We start from the raw sequence: 25,316 nt of genomic DNA on the forward strand, positions 1-25,316 counted from the left end.
GTTTGATGGCTTAAGAAACAAATGTTGACATTTGGACTGAGGCACATTATAACTTGGGGGAAAATGGGGCCTAATGTCATCATCGTGGTGTCAGAGTGTTGGCCAGAGTCTCCGAGAGAGCAGGAAAGAGATGAAGGCCCCAGCCTGTGCCTTCAGCACATTCTACTTGACTGATGGGAAGGAGCCATGATGGACCCCTTTGAGTCATCTGGCCCCGCCATGCTGGTGGGTCTGTGTGTCTGTAGGGCAAGAGAACAGACGACTCACTGGAATTTCCTTCACTGAACTCCAGAGACAGGTGTTTATTCAGCCCCTTGCCATTATCAATCAGTGATAATTCTCGCGTGAAGCCAAAACGTAGACTTTGAAGGATTCCTAGATCAAGGAGGCATGGCGCCTCACTTTCTCTTCTTGCGCCAAATTAATTTTTGGCAATGTTGAGTAAAAAGGAGGTTGCCAGTGTGTTCGATGCAAAACAAGGCCTTGGTATGTGTTTGCTGAGTGAACCAGCAGATTTTTCTCTAGCCTTCAGTGGCACTGTGATAGCAATTTGCTAGCTTATTATGTTAGGTTCACACCCTATTAGTATTTATTTTAGTTAATATAATGCAATTAGGGTGTAATCATATCAGTAGCTTTCAGATCATGTCAAAAAAATAAAAGTTCTTGAAGTCCCAGTGCTAATGTAAAATGATGGAACAGAGTGAATGGTTGAAATGCTTGGATTGAGTGAGGCATGAATAGAAAGTTGGGGAATGGGGTGGGGGTGGGTAGAGTGGGAGAATCAGATCTTTGGTTTCTTCTGAGATTCTTGTTTAAGTGCTTATGGACTCAAGGAAGCTTGTCTCTGCATTCTCTTCCTAATGGGGCCATGACCCTTTTGCCGTTTCTTGAGACAGAGTTCTCTGTCTGGATGTGTCCAAAAAGGTGGTCTTTTTTTTTTTTTTTTTTTTAATGTTTGTTTATTTGGGGGGAGGTGGTGGCAGAGAGAAAGAGGTAGAGTGAGAAACCCCATCAGGTTCCGTGCGCTCAACGCAGAGCCCGACTCAGGGCTCAATCTCGTAACTGTGAGATCATGACCTGAGCTGAAATCAAGAGTTGGACACATAAATGACTGAGCCATCAGGTGCCCCTACAAAAGTGGTCTTGAGGTTCAGAATGTTTAGAAGATGGGGCTTTAATTCCAGCTTCCCTTAAGTGTCTGTGAGACTTAGATCAGCCTCCTACTTTCTCCAGGTCCTTAGACCTTACCTGTAGGACAAGGAGGGTGGCCCGGATAATAATAAGGTCTCCTGACTCTGTTTAATGACAGTATGATTTAAGGACACTGTGACTTCTGAGAGCCCAAGCTGAGCTTGGAGGCATGTAAGCTGGCCCGATTTTCCTTTTTCTTTTTTTTCCTGCCTGAAGCAACCCAAAAGCCACACAGTGGCCACAAAGGCCCAGTACTTCAGCACTGTGCAAACTGTTGAGACCAGTTATCCCTTCATAGCCTTATTCTGTTAGGCCTTCTAGGATTCTGGGCGGTTGGGTGTGGGCAAATATTTGCCTCAGAGTGTATGAAACCTTCAGGACACCTGGTTTCCCATCCTTCAGCTCTTCCCCCAGCCCCTTAGCTGACCCTGCTTTTCCCCACTTGTTAAGAGGGTGGATGGGGGTATTCGGGCAGGTAGAAAATTCTGGAAATGAAACCAAGTGAAGAGGAAAGAGTGGTCTAAGAGCCAGATCCTGTTTCCCAGTAGCGTTTTCATTTGGGAGGCCCGAAGACATCCCAGCGGTGGCTCTAGCTCTGGCTCCCTCATGGAAGGGTGTGGTGATATCTTCAGGTTCTCGTCCAATTTTTGGATTCTTTGGTATCACTGAAGAATTGCCACGAGAAGCCCATTGTTTGGGGGCTGTTAGGTATGGTGCAACTCTGAGGAAATAATTAACACTTATTTCTGAGGAGAAGCTTCCAGCCGGATCCGCACTTGTGGTGGCGCATACATCTCGCAAAGAATTGTTATTTAAGCAATAATCCTTGAGAAATTGGTCGTTACCCGCATTAAACGACTCAGCCCATTGCCAAGGATGGTTAACGCTCTAATAAACTGGTCATTAACTGCAGTAACAATGAATTTCGAGGGGATTATTGCTATTATAAACCTTAATCAATGGTTTATAACAGCAATAATGTGGTCCTTTCTCTTAATGGTAAGTAGGGCAGCTTGCGCCATCGCCTTGAAAATGTTTTCGTGGTGCCTGGTAAGTCAGAGGGGAGGCCTTCCAAGCGCCGCCCACTCTTTGGGAGCACTCCCAGGAAAGCGAACGACACGTCAGGGGCTCTCGATTGCCCACGCTCTGTTCTTCCGGGATCAGGTGTAGAACAAGGAGCAGTGTGTGTGTGGGGGGGGGTTCTTTTCCAATCTCCATGGTCCTTCCCCATTACAAACCCAGTAGGTGCTGGGCATGGGGACTCCTGGGCATGTTGGGCCAGCATGAGACTCAGGCGTGAGGTTGAAATTCCATGTGGGCTTCCTCAGGAGTGGGTAGTAATAAGGAAGAGGAAGTTACCATCTGCTTAGTGGGATGGGGTCTGCTATATGTTCGGTTCTGTCACTGACTTGTGATGTGGCTCCAGAAAAAATTGCGTCCCTTTCCCCATCCTCTGAAAGATGGAGCTTGAAATCAATGGCTTCTCAAGTCCCTTTCTGTTGTAACGTTCTATGCTTCTTTTCGTAATATTGGCATCTTATAACAGAATACCATTATAGAGTAATGATAATAATAATAATAATAATAAAACTACATAATGTTTGGTACTGTTCTTAGTTGTTGGCATCTATTAACTCAATGAATCCTTACAACAATGCCTGCTTCTACTACAGAGGACCCGGAGGCAGAAAAGGCTACGGAACTTGTCTGAGCCACAGAGCTCACTCAAGACGGAGCTGGGATTTGAACACAGGCCGGCTGGGCTACCGTACGGGTTTTACGAATGAGGCAGCCAAAATTCTGAGAAATGAGGGGATCCGCTCAGGTTGACACAGCAGGTCTGAGTCCCACTCAGGCAGACCTTCTGCTTGTGGTTGTGTATGTGCCAGGGACCTGTGTCAGGAGCTTCCAGACGAGGATCTTCTCTCTCCAATGAAGTGGGCTGCACGCATCCCAACGCCAGGCTCCTTGTCACTGGGACCTCCTCCAACAAGAGGAAGGTAAAATGTTTATATCCTCCCGCATCACTGACGCATGTCCCAGGGGCAGGCGGTCTGATCTTTTTTCCTTCCTAGCATTGTTCAGAATGCATAGGCAAATGGACATTGCACTTGACTTTGGGGCACAAAGGGCATTTGGGTATTTCAAAAGTTTTTCTTATGGTGGAAAATTGAACACGTATACAGAAGGATAGTATAATGAACTCCCGTGTAACTATCACCAACTTTAGTGGTTATCAACTCATGGCCCATCTTGTTTCATCCAGCCAGCCCTTCCTCCCATCCCTTCTCACCCTAGATTATTTTGGAGTAAATCACACACCATACCATTGCATCTGTTAATGCTTCAGTATGCATCTGTAACAGTTAAGGATCCTCTAAAAGAATAATACTGCTATTCAACCCTACACATTAATGATAATTTCTTAATATCACCAAACATTGAGTCAGCGTTCCAATTTCCCAGATTGTCTCATAAATGTATTTGGATTTCCTGCTTGCTCCAGCTACCCGCATGCTGCGTGACCTAGGACAAATTCCTTTCCAGATTTGTTTCCATTTGCTCATCTGCAGAATAAGAGGTACAGTCAATGCCCCTTCTCTTCCATCACTGGTCACTGGCTGCTGGAAGTGAGGCCTCTGAAGTGCTAGAAGGCTGTGTCTCTTCATAAGCCACACTGTCCTGCCCAGTTCTCCTCTGCAGACCGTCCCCTCCCTCCCCCCACCATCCCCGGAAGGAATCTTCGAGAAGCTGTCCCATAGCGTGCCCTTTGGAGTTTGACCTTCTTTTCCTCTGGCACACTCCAGAGAGCAGATTTGTTCTGGGAAATGGAAGGAAGGCGAGAGCAACCCTTCATGCCAGCACAGCTTCCCTGCCAGGCAGCGTGTCTGCGGAGGACAGAGGTGCATCTTGGTGACCTTTCTCCGGAAGAGGAACAGAGAGGCTGTTGGCTGCAGTTATACCATCAGTGAGATGATGCCACCCACCTCAAGCGGGCTTTGGGGTAATCTGGCCACATTGAATGAAACCACCTTCATTGTCCTCTTTCCTCTGCCATGGCCCCACTGGGAGTCCATTTCCGCATGACCAAAGGGGCTGGATATGCCCTAGAAGGGTGTGGAGAAACATCCGGGGGTTTTTTGAAATCATATTTTCTCCTGGAATTTATATATGGCCAGGAGTGAAACCTCTTCCCTGTGTTTTGTCTCCCTGCCACCCTCCCTCTCCAACCCACGCTGAGTTTTAGACTAAAGGTTGGCTGAGGTTGCTTGATGTGCTAACATCCTACAAAGCCAGGGTTTTGCCAAACTTACCAATGTGTTTCCTGTCCTGAAGGACTAAAGAGGCCCTGTCTGCTGGAGACAGCTTGGGCCAGTGACTCCAGGGCAAGAGGTCACCCTGAATGGCCTCTGGTGGGACTCGTTCTTCTAGGTTTTTCCTGGAGTCTCACGTTCTGTTCTGTAAGATGTGTTTCTCCGCAGTGGCTGGCGCCCCGTGGTGGAGGGGTTGTGAGGAGCTAATTCATTAACAGGGCAGCCCAGGGCATGGGAGTAAAGATGCTTCAACAACGGAAAAACCCACCAAATACCGGCTCACCTTTTTCTGGACCCTTAGCTGGACCATGGGCCAGGACAATTGCCCAGTTTCCTTGCGATTCTCTCACCCGCTGTGCAGCCCGACCCCCACCCAGAGTCTGATCCATCTGGGAGTTGTGGATCCTCTGCTAGGTGATTTGGCCTCAGCGCCCAGCTACCTACGGGTGGGGCAGGGGGGTTTCTAGAGGGCCCGCGGGGTCAAAAAAGGGTCCTTGCTTCTTGCAGGTGGGAAGTATGATGGGGTTTATTCAAGGTGCACATCTAGAACCTCCACCCTGGGCCGGGCCCCCCTCCCCAGCTCCGGGGCCATGTCAGATGGGCTCAGTCCCGCCAGGCTGCTTCTCTAGTCACGCCCCAGGGTCACCAGCCTCCTCCCGCCCTGTCCCCAGCCTTTGTGGACAGAAGCCCAGATAGGCCAGGGGCGGAGGGAGGGGGTGTAAAGACACGGATTTGGAATCCACTGAAAAGTTTACTCTGTGCAGCACTGAAATAAAAAAGCTCATTCGGAAAGTTAATGATTTATTTTATAGTTTCATTATCAGGGTCACATTACTCAATAGCATTTCAAACATGTCATTTGTACAAACTATGGTAATTAAAATTTATAACATACTTCATCAGCAGCATATGAATCTTTTAGCCGGCACTCTGCTGTCATATAAACAGTGTAATTTCAGCTGCAATTCACCCTTTATTGGCTCTCATTTGTGATTTAACAGCCATCAATGACTGTGCTATAAAGAATAAATTAACCATCCGTAAACCTTACGATGACAGGGACAGTCAAATAGACTTAAACGTCTTCCGCCCAGGTCTTGGAGCCAACAGAGAGCAGGTGAAGGCCAGGTACACACCAGGCCCTCTGCTCAAAGGGCTTGCCGGGCTCCTGCTGCCTCCTCTTGCTGGGATGGCCCCTGGCTGGTCCTGAGGTCCCTCTAGCTGCCACTGGCAGGAGTATCTCCCTCTCTGCTCCCAGGGTGGCGAGTGGAGGGAGAACTGGATCCTTCGTGGACCCACTTGGGATCTCTGTGCCTGGGGAGGACCTTAGATATTACCTTCCAATAATTGTCAAGTGAGGGCATTTGGAGGTGTGGGTTCCGGGGCACTTTGGGTTGATCCAGTGACCCGGTGGGGGAGCTACTGGCAGGTACTCGTCGGTATCAGAGATGCTAAGTCCTGCAAGAGGCAAGATCTGGACTCCCCTGGATGCCTCTAGTGCCCCCCATTGAGCCACACGGAGTCCAACCTTCTCCTTCTGTAAGAAGAGGGACAGGACCTCGCTGCCAGCTAAACTGAACTGGCTCTCGGGGTGGAGCAGAAGGAGAATCTGGGACGAGCAGTCTGCAGGTGATGACTCCTAGGGCAGGTCTGGCTGACTCGCAGCGAGTGACAGGATGGAGCGGGGCCACTGCTTCCCTGAGGGCCACACTCCTGGGAGCCCCCTTGGAGACGGTGGTCAGGGCGCTCTGGCTGGGCCCCACGGCTGACACCGTACACAGCTCATAAATGAAGTGCATTGGATTTGTTACTGAGACGTCTCCAAGGAGCCTGGGTCATGCAGGCCAATAAAATTGGCCTCATAAATTCATCCTGACATGCAGGATTACTCCAGCCCGCTGAGGTCACCTTCCTGCCCTGATTTATTGCCAGCCTATGGGTTAATAATACTGTTTACTGAGTGTTCCCGGCTTGTTTCTCCACTTGCCCTCCCCTTCTTGGAGCAGATACTGATCAAAGAATCCCTCTGGAAGGGTGTGGTGGATGGAATGGAGGAGGGGGGTGGACGAGTGGGTAGGGAGTTGCATACTGTGCTGCCTGAAAGCAACACTTCTTTTTTTTTCTTTTCTGAGAAGTTACCTGCAGCCATTCCCGTATCGGGCCCCGTTTGGGGTTTTACCCGAGAAAAGGTGGTTTGGGGAGAGGTGGGTGCTCTCCCACTATCCTATGCATACCTGTGACACTAGGTAAGAAAGAGGGTCTTTTCTGTTTCCCCTTTAGCCAAGTCGTGGCATACTCAATGTGCTTGTCAATGGTGAGTGTCTGCTCAGAAATGTTATCAAACTTAGTGTCGATATGGAAAAGAAGGTAGAGATCACGTGTCTGTGCTTTCCTTTCCAATGACCAGAGGGTGAAGGTGGCAACAATATGGAAAATCCTCACATGGATTTTAAAAGCCCTTCCCAGCCCAAGATTCTCTGTCCCCACTTTTTATGATTTACATTCTGGGTTTGCTGGCTATGGCTTGAACGATCCAAAAACAAAGGAAAAAAAAAAAAAAGAAAAGAAAGTAAAAATGAGATCAACTTCTCTCAAAATATTTCCTTATGTACAACAAGTAGGCTGGAAAAGGGAGTCAGCCTTGAGGGTCCTGCTACCTCAACAAGGCAACATTTCTGAGGTTGAACTCCTAGAGAGACCTTCTTGGTGATGTGTGCTCAAGATCAAGTATTGTCCACTAGGTAATAATAGTTAAACATAGAAACTGGAGATGACTTTGTTTTTTTTTAATTTTTATTTTTTTTAATTTTTTTTTCAACGTTTATTTATTTTTTGGGGGACAGAGAGAGACAGAGCATGAACGGGGGAGGGGCAGAGAGAGAGGGAGACACAGAATCGGAAACAGGCTCCAGGCTCTGAGCCATCAGCCCAGAGCCCGACGCGGGGCTCGAACCCCCGGACCGCGAGATCGTGACCTGGCTGAAGTCGGACGCTTAACCGACTGCGCCACCCAGGCGCCCCATGGAGATGACTTTAATCAGAAGTGAATGTCCCAGGAACTTGGAAGCTGGTGAGGACTTGGTGGTAGGGCTATTGATGGGACATGTTATCTTGAAATAAATCAGCAATCACTGAGCAATTTCTTTGTGAATTTCAAACCTCAGGAATTAGTCTCTGCCCTCAAGGTACTTAGAGTCTCCTGACTCTCCCGCTGATTTTGGTGATAGAGCTACAAAGAACTATAGTGAGATAGGGAAGAGAGGTCCTTCCGACTGGGGCAAAGTCTGGATGTGGTTTCGAGGCTGGGCATCTGCTTATTCAGTCAACAAACCCTTCCGACGTCCTGCTTATTTTTTAATTTTTAATTTTTTTTAATGTTTATTTATTTTTGAGAGAGAAGGAGAGAGAGTGAGTGGGTCTGGGGTGCAGAGAGAGAGAGGGAGACACAGAATCTGAAGCAGGCTCCAGGCTCTGGGCTGTCAGCACAGAGCCCGACGCGGGGCTTGAACCCATGAACTGTGAGATCGTGACCTGAGCTGAAGTCGGAGGCCTAACCCACTGAGCCACCCAGGTGCCCCGAGGTCCCGCTTCTAACCAGGCGCTGGCTCCCTGCCATCTGAAAACTCATGTCTGCTGCTGCCATGGAGCGGATTACAAGTGCAAGTGTTATCTCCATTCAAGTGACTTTTCTCTGCTCCCTGTCTCCAGTCTCTCCCCCAACACCAGCCCTCCTCCAGCCCTGAGGATGTGCCCCGAGAGAGCATTCAGAGGACAAAATCGCTCTTGGAGAACCTGGGCCCGCTTCCATGAATTGAAGGCTGAGGAGGGCTGGGATGGGGGTCCATGCAGCTGTGCAAGGGGTGCTGTTGTTATTGGCCTGGAAAGAGAGTGATCCCGCCTCTCTGCGGCCAGAGAGCCTGCTGCTTTGATTCGCGTGATCTGGCCACTTGGGGGTTACAGGACTTTGAATAGTTGTCTTTGGACACTGCCAGGCCCCAGAGGAGAGAGGAAGGAGAGAAAGTGGGGAGATCAGGGCTTTGTCATATGGACAGTGAGCCTGATGGTGGCTGTGGCGGCTCCAGGGCACACGAGTCCCATCATTCGGCTTTCCAGTAGTTACCAACCTACCGTCCTGCTCAATAAAGCTCCGCCCGGGAAGGAAGAGGACAGATTCCCTGATGGTACAATAGGCACTTTCACAAATGCTACCTTCTTTCTGGCTGTAGCATCCCTGACATGTGGGCATTTTTAGCTCTTTTTTTTTTTTTTTTTTTTTTCCTTAAAACCAGTGGGGAGATCCACTTAGGGAAGGTAAGCAATGGGGTCAAGGTCACATATCTGGTAAGTCCTTTGAACCAAGGTCTAGCTAACCCTAAAGGTTATGCTCTTCAAAACTACATCAGGGGGCTTCTTGGCCTCTCTGGTGAAGCTGACCCTGATGGTAAGAGGTCTGGCCAGTTTCAGGGCCGGCCAGTTGGCAGAACTGGTCTTGAACCTGAGTCCTCTCCCGCTTCTTTCTGCTGCTGGCCACCTGACCCACAGGAAGTCCATCAAAAGTAAATACTTGTCCTCCCCAGCACATCTACTCGCTGGCGAGTAAAAAGCTTTGGGGAATTTGGGACTCTGGAGAAGAGTAGATATTGCCACCTTGGAGATGTGTACCTATACGACTGGACTTGAGACAAAGCCGACTGTAGTCCTGGGAATCAGGTGGCCTAAGTCCAGAAGCATTTCTGGGCACAGCGGTATGGTAGCTGGAGCTGCTTCGGTGCCTCATCTGTACCTTTCTTCCCTACAGCTTTGTCAGGGATTTCCACAGCTCTGCTTCTTATGCCTGCTGACATTACAGCCAAGTTTTCCTCTCCCTGTGTTTGCCCAGGTAGCACAATCGTCCTTGCGTCCCTCTTGGCCATGGCCGTCTTGGCCACGGCTGGGTACAAAGGGTGTTTTACGAACAAAACAGAAGAAAACCAAACACTCCCCCCGCCAGCCCCAAGACCCAGGGAAGTGGTTTGTTTCGGCTTAGTGTCAGGGCGAGCTTCCGGGCCCACACAATCACCCTCCATGGCTGAGCTGGTGGAGAGCAGTCACTGCTGGGACTGTAAGGGGTGTGGTGCTAACGGAGGGACAGGGACAGGCAAGCAGGCCAGCCACACGGCAGGCTTGCCCCGAGGCACTTACACGTCTGCTCTGGGGGCCATCTGCCCTCTTTGGTGTGTGTTTGGAGGTGAAAACCTCTCCGGGGTGAGGTGCAGTTACATGCAGAGAGAGGTAGGAGACACACATCTCAGTTCCAGACCCACCACCTGTGGGACCCTAAGTCCCCGGCTCATTTCTCCCCTTTCGCTTTTTCCATTTGTCGGTTGAGGGGCCGCATGGAGACACTGAGACGGGACTTTGCAAACAAAGCATCATCATGATACAGAAGGAAGGCATTGTAACTTTTGCGGGGCGGGGGGGATCCCCATACTCTTGGTCTGACTTTGAGACATCCTCAGAGTTGTGCATCGTGTATTTGTGCTTTGAACGACGTGGTTCGGGCTCAACTGTATTGCTCCCAAATTCATATGTGGAAATCCTAACCCTTGGCACCTCAGCATGTGACTGTATTCGGAGATAGGGTCTTTAATGAGGTCATTAAAATGAGGTCATTGGGGCGGGCCCCAAGAGCATGATAGGTGTCCTTGTAAGAGAGAGATCGGGACACATACACAGAGGGAGAAGGTGGCCTTCTACAAGCCCAGGAGAGATGCGTCAGAAGGAATCAAGCCTACCAAAATGTGGATCTTAGACTTCTGGCCTCCAGAGCTGCAAGGGAATAAATTGCTGTTGGTTAAACCCCCCAGTCTGTGGTATGTCGTTATGGCAGCTGGTGCAAAGCAATAGACACAGAGATGATTTAATAGCCATCTGATTAGAGACACCTCGGGAAATTTCAGATCACCCACTCAGAGAACTGGAGCTGATCGAGGGGACCGTCTTCCGAGTCTTCTGAGTCCCTCCTCCTCGGGAGGACTTCTCCTTTGTGCTCTTGTATTTAATCGTCCTATTAACCCTGTGAATTTGGGATTACAAATTCCAATTTATTGACGAGGAAACCGAAGCCCGGAGGCTTATGTGACTTGACCCAAGCCACCCTGCTAATTTCAGCAGAACCAGGAGTTCTAGAGGTTGAGTTGCGTAAATGCTCTGCTTGGGACCAGCCCGGCCAACGTAACTTGAGGCTTGCCACCAGCTGCCAAGGTGACCTGCTGGAAGAGCAATTTGGAAAAAATAAAGAAGGTGAGGCACAAGGAAGAATTTCAAAGCCTTTCCCTAATCAGGACGAATGGCTGCGAGCCTGAGGTGTGCGCAGATAGCCTGCCACATCTCAGAACGCAGCTCTTGCCACAAGCCAATGCCTCGCTGGCTCTGAAATTTATGCTGGAATTTAGACAGAGAACACAAATCATCGTAATCTCCCGATGAAAGATCACTGTCTCTGCAAATGCATTACCTGCTCGGAAAGCGACATGTTAAAAAATACTGATAATATATGGGCACAGGGAGAGCGATTTCCATGCCTGGGCTCCTCCAGCTAAAATACGCACACCTGCACAAGAGGCGGCAGATGACAAAGTAAGTCACCGGGGCCCAGGAGCAGCTTCTGTGTCGAGCTGTGGCTCTGACACTCCACACAAAAGACCCTGCAAGCCTATGGAGCAGTCTCCCCCCACCACCTCCAACATGGGGCGCCTTGGATGCCGGAGGCCCGAGTGGGGGGCGTGTGATTCCATCCTTCCCACCCCCGGTCAGGATGCCCTTGGTCTTTTCTGCAGGAGGGAGACGTGGGAGGAGGAACTGGAGCAACTGATGGGCCTCAGAGCTGGAGGAAGCTTCCAGAATGAGTTAGAGGGACCACCCCGTTCACTTCCCTCCCTCTCTCACCCCTCCCAAGTGCTCGGTAAGCAGCCCTGTGGGGGCCTCCTTCGCGTGGAGATAAGATACAAAGACAGCCCTTAGCTGTGGGGGCACAGGCCTGTGACTGCTGGAAAGGCTGCCCTCCTGTCTCCCCACCTCTCCCTTTCCTCAGGCAGCTCCAAGACATAACAGCGCGGGGGAGAGCGTGGGCTTGGAGTCAGACAGACCGGCTTTCTGTGGCCGTGACTCCAACTTCCCGACTAATTGGCAGCGTGACCTTGGGCATGTCCCCTTCCTCGCTCGCTAAGCCTCAGCTTCTTCCGGGCACCACCCGCCTCCCTCTCCCAGCGCCCAGCCACTTGGCTTGTGGCTCAAGGTTACAGCTTGGTCTTTGCGACGCGGACGCCCTGTCTTCCTCCGCAGTGTGCCGTGAGTGCCAAGGCCGGCTTTCCTCCATGCCTCTGCTCAGGGAGAAGCAATTCGGAGTCTAATGGGCCTGCGGAACAGGTGCATCCCTCTTGCTGGAAACATTACTGCATAAACACAGCGAAAAGAACCCAAACCCAAGTACATTGTCCTAAAGGGGGAAATAATACTTCAAAATGGCCAGAACGTTTACCGACCCAGTGAAGGGAAAACAGCAATGCTGCGCTGAGCCTCGCTCTCCCCGTCCTGGGCTGGAGAGTGAGCCTCTGCCGGCTAGGCGGCAGCTCCCAGGCCGGTGCCTGTCCTTCAGAGGGGTGCGCTGGTGGCAAAGGAGTCTAAGGGTATCTTCTCGGCCATTTTATTTCCTGACAGAAATGAAAAAGAGCCTAAGGAGTACCGTCTGCGGAGAGGCCAGCTTGGAAGAACCTGTTTGCAGCAAAGGCGGATGGCGGTCAGAAGACGGCCTCGTGGGGTCTCTGCCAGGCCTGTTTGGAGGACCGGGCGGCTGAGGGACTGGAGTGCAGGGCTGCCGGATCCGTGTCTGCCGGATCGGTCTGGCCTCTCCAAGCGCGGTTCGGCCTCGCGAAGCTGTGCAACAGGTGCGTGGGGCACCTGCCCCTCCGCCTTCCCGGAGCCCACTTCCCGTTCACCATCGTTCTCCAGAATGGTTTCTGGCTCCATAAAACCAAAGGCATTTGGCGCATAAAACCAAACACCTTTTGTGTGATGGCCTTCTCGTCATGAGTTAATAAGATACAGAATGAATGAGCACGGCCTCTGTGCTCCTGGTTTCCCTATATAGTCGTGACGGGGTGGGAGAGTGGTCGTCCCGCCCCTCTGGGTTATCTTCAGTGTCTTTCAGGTCTGGTCCCATTTCATCTGGCTTTCTCCTCCCGTGGAATGATAAGCTCTTCAAACAGACATTCCTTCCTTGTGCCCGGTAAGGCTTAGTGGAAGCACAAAGCAAGAAGAGGTGTGGGTAAAGACAGAGAAAACTAAGTGGACAGGGAGAGATTGGAGGCCTGCACAGCATGACCGGGACCGCATTTTGGGCAGGTGTGAGATAACACACATACAAATGTAACACTCATTCATCTAAAGGTATTTGAGGGCCATTTTGTGTCAAGTCACAGTAAATAAATATAAGCAAATGAAAAGTTGCGCCTTCACCCTCTCGTGGAGCATATATGAAAGAATCACAGAAGTCATGTAAAGGTGAGAGCTGTAGAAATGCCAAAGAGTGTTACCTCATCCTATGAGAGCATTAAATAGTAGCATTTGATCAAATTAGGGAAATCAGAGAAGGCTTCCCTGAGGAAGTGATACTTGAGACCTGAAGGTTGACTAGGAGTTCACCTGTTGAATTGGAAAAGGAGGAGCATCTCAGTTGGGCAGGGCAGCCTGGGGCCCGAGAACATATCTATAATAGACAGAAACAGCAAAGGGTTACAATGAAGAGTATGTAAAGGACTGTTACAGATCGACTAGAAGAGCACAAAGCAATCTCCTGAAAATAGGCAAAAGACACACAAAAATAATGGAAGGAAACATATGTGGCTGATAAACACATATAGAGATGTTCAGTCTAATTAGTGATCAGGGAACTGCCGATACCATTTTACAGCATTGACTGGCAATGAGGCTGACAACTTACATGTAGAATTAAAAAAAAAAAATGACCTAAAAAACCAAGCTCATAGCTACAGAGGACAGATTGGTGGTTGCTTGGGAGTGAAAAGGAGTCACAGGTTACAGACTTCCAGTTATAAAATCAGTAAGTCCAGGGGATAGGATGTACAGGTGACTACAATTAATAATACTGTATTGCATACTTGAAAGTTGCTAAGAGAGTAGACCCTAAAAGATCTCATCACAAGAAAGAAAATTCTGTAACTGTGTGTGGGGACAAATGTCAACTACACTTACTGTGGTGGTCATTTCACCATATATACAAATATTGAATCATTATGTTGTACACTCGAAACTACTCTAATGCTATAAGTCAAGTATACCTCAATAAAAAAAATAAACAGCTGACCATACCAAGTGTTGCAGAGCATATGGAACCATGGGGTCTTTTACACATGTCTGGTGGGGGTGTGAACCAGGGCAACCACTTTGGCAGTCAGCTTCCAAGTGCTTCCTAAAGCCAAACATAAAACCAACCCATACATCCATCAATGCACACCAAGAAATGTACCAAGGGGCGCGTGTAAGAATGTTCATGGCAGTACTGTTTAATCAAAAACCAAGCAAACCAGGAAACGATGTGATTGGTGATCAACAGAAGAGTGGGTAAGTAAACTACAGTATGTCCACACAATGGCATATTGAACATTAAACAGATGGACAACCATAACATGCAACAATATGGATAAACTCTAGTAATGTAATATTAAATAGAAAACAAGTCTCCAAATAATATAAAGTCAAAACAGCTAGAATTACTTCTAGAAATATGTGCTGTATTTTACACACACACACACACACACACACACACACACACACACACTCTAGAAACAGTAAGACAAGGGAATGGTAAACACAAGATTCAGGATGATGGCTGGTAACCAGGATGATGAGATGTGAGGTCACCAGATGGTTTGCTGTAGATTGTTTGCTTTTGTTTTGGTCAGTGGGATTATGAGTGCTCATGACATTGCAAAAAAATTACTTATCAACCTAAAGAAATAAATAAGTAAATAAGCCATCCTATATCTGAGCAATGAAGACAGTGAGTCATTAAGTGAAGATTATGATTGATACAATTCTGCTTCTCTGAGATGAGAAAAAAAAAGTCATGTACTTGGGGGAGGGGATGAGAAAAAGCCACATGCCTGAGAGAGGAGTGTGTGAGGTAAGGGATGGGGCTCAGGTGAGAGGTAGGGGAGAGAGCTATGTAGGATCTTATAGGGCCTGTTAATGACTTGGATTTAATGGGGTAGTATGATGACATGGTCTTTATATTTCAAAGGTCTCATTCTGGCTGCATCGTGGGTATTTTATTAGTGGTGGTCAGAGAGAATATGGGGAAGGCTGGTTGGGAGGCTGTATCTACTGTAGGTAAGAGGTGATGGTAGCATGGATTAAGGTGAGATAATGAGAGAAGCAGGTGAACTTAAATAACAGTAAGTAAAAACTGATAATTTTAGATAGAATATGGGGCATGAGAGTCAATGATGATGCCTCCATTTTATTTGTGAAGGAGGTGGATGGTGGGCTATTTACTGAGAAGAAAGTGAGTTTAGTTTTGACTATGTTGGATTCGGATGCTTTTGAGATATGCCAGTGGGCAGCTGGATACTGGGCTCCATAACTTCCATGGGACCTGAGTTAGCTGAGGATGTACAAGGGAGTCATGGATATGTGGGTGGGGATTAAAATTGTGGAAGTTGATAAGATTACCTAGAAAGAAACAGTGTAGTGAGAAGAAAGCTGTTGTAAAAACAAAATTTAAGTAGACAATTAAATTAAAACAGGCCACACATATCCTATGATGAACGTGTATCATGAATCAAAGATTATGATTAATCTAGTTAAAAAAAATCAGGGTCTAAGAAACAAAACATATGAATATATGGGAGGGGAGAAAAAAGAGAGAGTGAAACAAACCATAAGATACTCTTTACCATAGAGAACAAACTGAGGGTTGATGGAGGGAGTGGGTGGGGGTTGGGCGAGATGGGTGATGAATGACAGGTATTAAGGGGGGTACTTGTCATGATGAGCACTGGGTATTGTATGTAAATGATGAATCACTGAATTCTATTCCTGAAACCAATATTGCATTGTATGTTAACTAACTAGAATTTAAATAAAAAATTGAAAAAAAAATCAAGGTCTGGCATTTGGAGAGATCTTGACTTTTCCAGGAGGGAAAGAAAGCCAGTCGGCCTAGGGTACAGAGGGGTGTGGGTGGTGGGAGGTGAGGTGGGCTGCGGAAGGAGATAGGGGATAGATCATCCAGCATGTCATAGAGCATGTTCAGGATTTGGTCTTTATTCTGGAAATATTAAGAAAGATTTAAAGCTTTAAAATTTTTGTTTCAACTTAACGTTTTTAATTATTTATGTTTGCTTTTAAATCAACCTTATTAAGGTATATTATAATTTACATACCATAACATTTTGTATTTTATTATTTATCTATTTATTTGCACCCATTTTACATGTACACTTTGGTGAGATTTCACAGGTATATATTCCCATGTAACCACTACTGCAATCAAGATATAGAACATTTCCATCACTGTCCACCCTGCCGATTTCTCTTGTGCACCATTTGGAATCACGGATGCCCTTCCCCCATGCTAACCCCAGGTAACCACTGATGTCTTTTCTGTTATTAAGCACTAGCTTTGCTTCTTCTGGAATTCATGGAAATGGAATCATGCAGTGTGCTCTTTTGTGTATGGCTTTGTTCCCACTTATCAAAATGTTTTTTAGATTCATCCACACTATTGCAAGTATCAGGTTCATTCTTCTTATTGCAAGTATCCCACTGGGTGGCTATGCCATAGGTTAAGTAACCCACTCACTGATTGTTGGACATTTGCATTTTTTTCCAGGCTTTGCTATTATGTAGAAAGCTGCTATTAATATTCATGTATGTCTTCACGTGAACACATGCTTTCATTTATCTTGGATACATATCTACGACTGACATTTCTGGGTGCTAAGGTAAATGTAAACTTTACAAGGAACTGCCAAGAGTTTGCCAAAGTAGTTACATCGTTTTCCGCTTCCATCAGCAACCTATGAGATTTTCAGTTGCCACATGTCTTTGCCAATACTTGATATTGTCCATCTTCTGAATTTTAGCCTTTCTACTTGGTGAGATATGGCATAGGTCAGTGGTTTTACTTTGTATAGCTCTGATGTCTAATACTGTTAAGTGTCTTCTTGGAAGTGTCTGCTCAACTATTCCGTCCATTATTTATTTCATTGACGTCTCTTTTACTGAGTCATAGAAGTTCCATATGTATTCTGCACAAGAGTCTTCTGTCATGTATATCTTTAGTTTTCTGCCAATCTGTGGATAGTATCTTTTCGATTTTCAAACTTTTTAACAGGGTTCACTTAAGAACAGAAATTTGTAAATTTGATGAAATTCGATTAAGGTATTTTCCTAGAAGTGTTGTAGTTTCAGCTTTTACACTTAGCTTTATGACACATGTTGAGTTAATATTTGTGAATGGTGTGAGGTCAGGGTTGAGGTTCATTAAAAAAAAAAAAAGGATATTTAGTTGTTCTAGCACCACTGTTGAGAAAACTATCCTCTCCCACTCAATTATATTTCTATCTGTGTCAAAAATTAATTAGCCATATATGGATGGATCTATTTCTGCATTCTTTATTCTGTACCAGTGATCCATATATATAGAAATATGATAGGTCACACTGTTTAGATTACTGTGGCTTTATAAGTCTTGAAATCAGTTAGTGTAAGTCTTCTAAATATTTTATTTTTTGAAAAAAATTGTTTTGTTATTCCAGGTCCTTTGAATTTTCATACATTTTTTTGACATCTAAAAATTTTTATTATTTTTAAATTTTCTAATTAAAAATTTGTTTTAATGTTTATTTTTGAAGGAGAGAGAGAGAGAGAGAGAGAGAGAGAGAGAGACAGAGCATAGTGGGGGAGAGGCAGAGAGAGAGGGAGACACAGAATCCAAAGCAGGCTCCAAGCTCTGAGCTGTCATCACAGAGCCTGATGCACGGACCACCAGATCCAAAGTCGGACCTGAGCCAAAGTCGGACACTTAACTAACTGAGTCACCCAGGTGCCTCTTCATTTTCTAATTTTTAAATTTCTAAGAGAAATTATGGTAAATTTCACACTACATAAAATTTACCACCTTAATTATTTTTGCCTTTCATTTCTTTTTTTTTTTTTATTCAAGTATAATTAACATGCAGTGTTATATACATTACTCAGTGCTTATCATGGTAAGTGTATACTTAATCCCCTTCACCTATTTCCCCCAGTCCCCCTGGCCACCTCCCCTCTGGCAACCACCAATTTGTTCTCTGTATTTAAGAGTCTGTTTTTTTGTGTGTCCTTTTTTTTTTCTTTATTTGCTCATTTGTTCTGTTTCTTAAATTCCACATATGAGTGAAATTATATGATATTTGTCTTTCTCTGACTGACTTATTTCATTTAGCGTTATACTCTTTAGTTCCATCCATGTTGTTGCAAATGACAAGATTTCATTCTTTTATGGCTAATATTCCATTATACAAATACATTTTAAAATCAGGTTGTAAAAAGTCCAGCTTGGATTTTGTTTGGGATTGCTTTGCATCCATAGATAAATTGGGGGGAGAAGTCCTATCTTAACACTGGCTCTTCCACTGAATGAACATCATATATTTCTACATTTAGAGGCCTTCTTTAATTTATTTCAGCCATGTCATATACTTTTTAGCATGTAAGACTTGCCCAAATGTTGTTAAATTTATTCATAAATATTTCATATTTTTATGCTGTTGTGAATGGTGTTTTAAAACTTTCAATTTCATGTTATCCTTGTTACCAGAAAATGTATAATTGATTTTTGTATGCTGACCTTGTATCCTGTGACTTTGCTAAATTAATATATTATTAGTTAAACATTTGAAACATTTTCAAGAATTTGTTTGAATTTGAACTTTTCATCTGGGCTGCCAAATCATTGACATAAAGTTGTGCACAATATTTTCTCATCCTTTTAATGTCTGTAGGATTTGTAGTGATGTCCTTTTTTTCACAAATCATATTGGTTATTCGTATCTTTCATATTTACCCCCATTTCTTTATCGCTGGTTTTCATTAATTGGATTATATTGCACTTTTATATTGTTTTCATTGTATTTATCCTGCTTTGGATTAACTAAGTCTTTTGGCTTTGTGCATTCATAGTTTTCATTAAACATGGAAAAAAATTGATCATTATTTCTTCAAATATTTTTTCTGCTCTCCATATTATTGCAGGACTCTAATTATCTAGTAACTGCTTGATATTATTCACCAGGTCATTGAGGCTCTGTTCATTTTTTTCAGCTTTTATTTTTATTTTCTCTATCCTTCAGTTTGGGTAGTTTCTATTGCTATTTTAAAGTTCACTGCTTTTTTTCTTTTGTGGTATCTAATCTACTTTCTAAATGCCAGTGTAATGTTTTTATTTAGGGTAACATATTTTTCAATTATGCAACTTACATTTCATTCTTTTAAAATATTTCCTTTAGGGATGCCTGGGTGGCTCAGTCGGTTAAGCATCCGACTTCGGCTCAGGTCATGATCTCGTGGTTTGTGAGTTTGAGCCCTGTGTCGGGCTCTGTGCTGACAGCTCGGAGCCTGGAGCCTGCTTTGGATTCTGTGTCTCCCTCTCTCTCTGCCCCTCCCCTGCTCATGCTCTGTCTTTCTCTGTCTCAAAATTAATAATAAAAAAAAAACCATTATAAAATATTTCCTTTAGTCTTCCTTGAGTTTATGTATTTCTTTAAAATCTTGTGCATAGTTATATAGGTATTTAAAAATCTTTGTCAGCTTAGGGGTGCCTGGGTAGCTCAGTTGGTTAAGTGACTTTTGGTTTGGGCTCATGTCATGATGTCATGGTTCCTGGGTTTGAGCCCCTCATCAGCTGACAGTGAGGAGACTGGGGCTCTCTCTCTCTCTCTTTCTCTCTCTCTCTCTCTGCCCTCTCCCACTTTTGCTTTCTCTATCTTAAAATAAATAAATAAAAACTTAAAAAAAATTTTTTTTCAGCTTGTTTTGCCATCTCTGTTATTTCTAGACCTCTTTCTTTGGTTTGACTTTTCTCCCAAATAGTTTTCTCATATATAATAGTTCTTCCCCCCCCCCCACAATGTTTATTTATTTTTGAGAGACAGAGCTTGAGCAGGAGACAGAGAGGGAGACACAGAATCCAAAGCAGGCTCCAGGCTCCGAGCTCTCAGCACAGAGCCCGATGTGGGGCTCGATCTCATGAACCATGAGATCAAGACCTGAGCTGAAGTTGGATGCTAACCGACTGAGCCACCCAGACACCCCTCATTTTTAGTAGTTCTTGACTAGATGTTGGATATTTAGGATAGAATGTCAAGTTTCTGGATTTTGTTGTTATCATATATAGATTGTGAAATTTGTTTTGACTTGCAGTTTTCAATTTCTTATAAATCAAGATTGGAGGGGCCAACATGGCAGAGAAGGAGGGGGATCCGTACTTCCCATGTCTCTCAAACAAAGAAGGGTTGAAGCCAAAGGACTTTGAACCCCAAGAGGAAAATAGGAAAAGAGACTGAGTCTACCAGGGAGGCACTGGGACAACCTAATGGGTCATATGTGGGTGATGGCAAACTGGGGGAGAAAAAATGGGCTGCATAGGCACGGAGGGGAGGGATCCCCTTCTGCGGAGAGACAAAGGGAAGAGAAAGAGCGTCTGGGGAAGTGTAGGACTGTATCTGGACAAGAGAAAAGCCTCTGACTGGGACTGAAAGGGATTCCATCTCTAACTGCTGGGCTTTCTCTGGACTGGGGCCATCTGTTCTGTTTGCACACCTGGGGAGGAGGGGAGTCAACCCTGGGCTCAGTAGCTAGGTCAGGGTCGCAGTCCGCAGTAGGAGAAAGCAGTCCCCTCCCCTAAAGTTCTGAGGCACGGGACAAAACCAGCCAGGGACCACATATCTGGTGGCAGAGAGAGGCACTTCCCCAGTGCCAGGGTGCGTGGAGCCAGAGTTTAAATCTCAGCCAAGCTCCAGGGCACAGGAGTCAGCGGAGCAAAACAGACCGCCTTGTCTGTGCCCACGGCACAGTGAAGACAGCTCGAAAGGAGTGATTTAGGACACCGGGTCCGTGGAGAAGAGACTGGGAGGTCACCATTATTCTCCCCACCACCACCAAGGCGGGGCCTCAGGAATCGGACAGCAGGGCCCACAGTGGAGGTGGGACCTGTCTACATCAAACCACGCGACTCCGCACTGTGTAGCTGTGTATCTACTGGAGCAGGATAGATGCTGAGGAACCAGACAGCCCCCTCCTCCAGACCAGCGCTGCTGCACTGCCTGGATTAATTCTGGGACAATTCTTGTTTTTTTAGATATATTCTTCCTTCCTTTTCTCCTTCTTATCTCTTCCCTCTTCTAGGCTGGTTACTTTGGTTGCTGGTTTTTTTAAGCAGACATATTTAATCCATTCTCTTGATAAATGTTCTACACCTCCTTCTTTACTTTCTTTTCTCTCTTTGGATTAAACCATTTAGTTCCTCTGCCTGGTCAATGTTTATTTTTTCTTCTTCCTTGCCCCTGTCATATCTCTCTTTGTATGTGCTCTTCCATCAGCACTACCTCCACCCTGTTCTTTCAACGTTTATTTATTTTTGGGACAGAGAGAGACAGAGCATGAATGGGGGAGGGGCAGAGAGAGAGGGAGACACAGAATCGGAAACAGGCTCCAGGCTCTGAGCCATCAGCCCAGAGCCCGACGCGGGGCTCGAACTCACGGACCGCGAGATCGTGACCTGGCTGAAGTCGGACGCTTAACCGACTGCGCCACCCAGGCGCCCCGTTCCACCCTGTTCTTTACTTGTGCTGGTGTTTCTGATTTTTTGGCTTTTGGATTTTTTGTTGGTTTGTCTGTTCATTCGTTTGTTTGTTAGTTTTATTTGTTTGTGTGTTTTTGTTTCCTGTTTGTTTGTCTGTTTGTTTTCCTTTCCAGGGCTACTTGGAGGAATAAATCAAAGCATACCTGGTGGAGGGTCCAAAACATCACTATGAGGAGGGAAGTAAAATAACTAAAGCCACAACAACAGAGAGCAAGTAACACTCTCCAAAAAAACACCTCCTGAAGGGCAGGCCCTGGACAGTGTATGACCTCCTTTTAATACAGCAGTGCTCACAGGTGCAGAGCACATAACAAACTTTTAAGACTCATAAGGGACAGAAAACTAGCCAAAATGACGAAACAGAACAATTTTCCTTAAAAGAAATTCCAGGAAGAAGTGACAGCTAAAGAATTGATCAAAAGAGATATAAGCAATATAACTGAACAAGAATTTAGAATAATAGTCATAAGATTAATCGCTGGGCTTGAGAAAAGCATAGAAGACAGCAGAGAATCTATTGTTGCAGAGATCAAGGAATTAAAAAATAGTCATGATGAATTAAAAAACGCTATAAATCGGGGCGCCTGGGTGGCGCAGTCGGTTAAGCGTCTGACTTCAGCCAGGTCACGATCTCGCGGTCCGTGAGTTCGAGCCCCGCGTCGGGCTCTGGGCTGATGGCTCAGAGCCTGGAGCCTGTTTCCGATTCTGTGTCTCCCTCTATCTCTGCCCCTCCCCCATTCATGCTCTGTCTCTCTCTGTCCCAAAAATAAATAAACGTTGAAAAAAAAATTAAAAAAAAAAAACACGCTATAAATGAGGTGCAAAATAAAATGGCAGTGGCCACAGCACAGATTGAAGAAGCAGAGGGGAGGATAGGTGAATTAGAAGATAAAATTATGAAAAAAGAGGAAGCTGAGAAAACGAGAGATAAAAAAATCCAGGATCACGAGGGGAGAATTAGAGAACTAAATGATTCAATCAAATGGAACAATATCCGTATCATAGGAATTCCAAAAGAAGAAGAAGAGAGAGAAAGAGGCTGAAAGTGTACTTGAACAAATCATAGCTGAGAACTTCCCCAATCTGGGGAAGGAAACAGACATTGAAATCCAAGAGGCACAGAGAACTCCCTTCAGACATAATTTGAATCGATCTTCTGCAAGACATATCATAGTGAAACTGGCAAAATATGAGAATATAGAGAGAATTCTGAAAGCAGCTACGGATAAATGGGCCTCAACATACACAGGTAGACACATAAGGGTAGTAGCATACCTATCTACTGAAACTTGCCAGGCCAGAAAGGAATGGCAGGAAATCTTCAATGTGATGAACAGGAAAAATATGCAGCCAAGAATCCTTTATCCAGCAAGTCTGTCATTCAGAATAGAAGGAGAGATAAAGGTTTTCCCAAACAAACAAAAACTGAAGGAATTCATCACCACTAAACCAGACCTACAAAAGATCCTAAGGGGGATTCTGTGAGTGAAATGTTGCAAGGACCACAAAGTACCAGAGACATCACTACAATCATGAAACCCACAGACATCACAATAACTCTAAACTCATATCTTTCAATAATAACACTGAATGTAAATGGACTAAATGCTCCAACCAAAAGACATAGGGTATCAGAACGGATAAAAAAACAAGACCCATCTATTTGCTGTCTACAAGAGACCCATTTTAGACCTGAGGACACCTTCAGATTGAAAGTGAGGGGATGGAGAGCTAACTATCAAGCTACTGGAAGTCAAAAGAAAGCTGAAGTAGCCATACTTATATCAGACAAACTAGACTTTAAATTAAAGGCTGTAACAAGAGATGAAGAAGGGCATTCTATAATAATTACAGGGTCTATTCATCAGGAAGAGCTAACAATTATAAATGTCTCCGCACCGAATTCGAAGCACCCAAATATATAAAATAATTAACCACAAACATAAGCAATCTTATTGGCAAGAATGTGGTAATTGCAGGGGACTTGAACACTCCGCTTACAACAATGGACAGATCATCTAGATAGAAAATCAGTAAAGTAACAATGGCCCTGAATGATACACTGGACCAAATCAACCTGACAGATATATTTAGAACTCTACATCCTAAAGCAGCAGAATATACTTTTTCTTCAGTACACATGGAACATTCTCCAAGATAGATCACATACACATACATACTGGGTCACAAGACAGCCCTAAATAAATATAAAAGAATTGAGATCATACCATACACACTTTCAGGTCACAATGCTATGAAACTTGAAATCAACCACAGGAAAAAGTCTGAAAAATCTCCAAAAGCATGGATGTTAAAGAACATCCTACTAAAGAACGAGTGGGATAACCAGGCAATTAGAGAAGAAATTTAAAAATATAGGGAAACAAATGAAAATGAAAACAAAACAATACAAACCCTTTGGGATGCAGCAAAGGCAGTCCTAAGAGGAAATTATATTGCAATCCAGGCCTATCTCAAGAAACAAGAAAAATCCCCAATACAAAATGTAACAGCACACCTAAAGGAACTAGAGGCAGAACAGCAAAGACACTCAAAACCCAGCAGCAGAAGAAAAATAATAAAGATCAGAGCAGAAATAAACAATATATAGTCCAAAAAAAAAAAAAAAAGACAGAACAGATCAATGAAAATAAGAGTTGGTTTTTTCAAAAAATAAAGTGATAAACCTCTAGCCAGGCTTCTCAAAAAGAAAAGAGTGAGGACCCAAATAGATAAAATCACAAATGAAAATGGATTTTTTACAACCAATCCCTCAGAAATACAAGCAATTAGCAGGGAATACTATGAAAAATTATATGCTGAAAAACTAGACAACTTGGAAGAAATGGACAAATTCCTAAACACCCACACACTACCAAAACTCAAATGGGAAGAAATAGAAAATTTGAACAGACCCATAACTAGTGAATAAATGGAATAGGTTATCAAAAATCTCCCAACAAATAAGAGTCCTGGACCAGATGGCTTCCCTGGGGAATTCTACCAGACATTTAAAGCAGAGTTAATACCTATCCTTCTCAAGCTGTTCCAAAAAATAGAAATGGAAGGAAAACTTTCGGACTCATTCTATGAAGCCAGCATTACTTTGATTCCCAAACCAGACACAGACCCAGCAAAAAAAGAGAACTACAGGCCAATATCCCTGATGATTATGGATGCAAAAATTCTCAGCAAGATACTAGCAAATCGAATTCAACAGCATATAAAAAGAATTATTCACCATGATCAAGTGGGATTCATTCCTGGGCTGCAGGGCTGGTTCAATATTCACAAATCAATCAATGTGATACATCACATTAATAAAAGAAAGGATAAGAACCACATGATCCTGTCAATAGATGCAGAAAGACAATGTGATAAAATACAGCATCCTTTCTTAATAAAAACGCTTGAGAAAATTGGGCTAGAAGGAACATACTTAAACATCATAAAAACCATTTATGAAAAGCCCACAGCTAATATCATCCTCAATGGGGAAAAACTGGGAGCTTTCCCCCTGAGATCAAGAACACGACAGGGACGTCCACTTTCAGTTAGAGAAGGATAGATACCATGTTTTCACTCATATGTGGATCTTGAGAAACTGGACAGAAGACCATGGGGGGAGGGAAGGGGAAAAAAATAGTTACAAACAGAGAGGGAGGGAGGCAAACCATAAGAGACTCTTAAGTACAGAGAACAAACTGAGGGTTGATGGAGGGTGGGGGAGAGGGGAAAGTGGGTGATGGGCACTGGGTGTTGGGATGAGCACTGGGTGTTGTATGGAAGACAATTTGACAACAAATTATATTAAAAAAATTCTTACAAATCAGCTAATTCCACTAAAGCTTATTTTAAAGCTTTGTTAGGTTAGGTTTAGAGTAGCCTTAACTCCAGGGTTA

At 44.8% G+C, this 25,316-nt stretch overlaps 1 long non-coding RNA gene across 1 annotated transcript; it reads left to right on the plus strand.

The window, feature by feature from the left end:
- Window positions 1-12,027: 12,027 nt before the first annotated feature.
- On the plus strand, window positions 12,028-15,372 carry LOC121038721 (uncharacterized). The gene is made up of 2 exons (XR_005794551.1): window positions 12,028-12,433; window positions 12,697-15,372. It is a non-coding gene; the product is annotated as an uncharacterized LOC121038721 (long non-coding RNA).
- Window positions 15,373-25,316: the final 9,944 nt, after the last annotated feature.

Source organism: Herpailurus yagouaroundi, unplaced genomic scaffold (assembly GCF_014898765.1).
Source record: "Herpailurus yagouaroundi ecotype Mexico unplaced genomic scaffold, PumYag 28, whole genome shotgun sequence".
NCBI classification, from domain to species: domain Eukaryota; kingdom Metazoa; phylum Chordata; class Mammalia; order Carnivora; family Felidae; genus Herpailurus; species Herpailurus yagouaroundi.